The sequence below is a fragment of the Odontomachus brunneus genome, unplaced genomic scaffold (assembly GCF_010583005.1).
Source record: "Odontomachus brunneus isolate Ranch 3 - 2012 unplaced genomic scaffold, Obru_v1 Obru_scaffold_083, whole genome shotgun sequence".
In the NCBI taxonomy this organism is placed as follows: domain Eukaryota; kingdom Metazoa; phylum Arthropoda; class Insecta; order Hymenoptera; family Formicidae; genus Odontomachus; species Odontomachus brunneus.
In genome coordinates, this window is record NW_022639533.1 from 119,814 (window position 1) to 120,405 (window position 592).

The window sequence follows — 592 nt, forward strand, 5'->3', positions numbered from 1 at the left end:
AGTGAAAATATATAGGAAATAAAAAGTTTTATGCAAATTTGAGCGAATTTTAACGTTTAACTTTTAACGTGCAACTTTTCGATAGTTATAAAAACATGATATTTTTCTCACTTTTCACATTTTTGCTCCTAGCGCAAATAATAACTCTCTTAATAGATTTTATGTTTCCTACTATTAAATTTGTTTAATATCTGTATATCAGCGTCAATACACTCTCGTACTCATCCCAAGGCCTGGTTTGTGTGCACAGGTCCGTAGATAAGATTGGATTGATGTGCGGATAAGCAAACACTCCAGCCGACAGAAGGTGCATAAATCAGCTAATTAAAGAAATAAATATGGTGGAGTCAATTGATTTTACATTATCTCGAACTTAAACTTTCCATTTAACTAATGCAAAAACGATCTGACTGAATCAATCAATTTAAATATTTTTCGATCCGTAATTCAATGTAAATTTAAAGATTATCGTTATTTTAACTATTAATGGATATATATATACGAAATTAGAACGGAATTATATATATATATATACATATATATATATATATATATATATATATATATATATATATATATATATATATATATA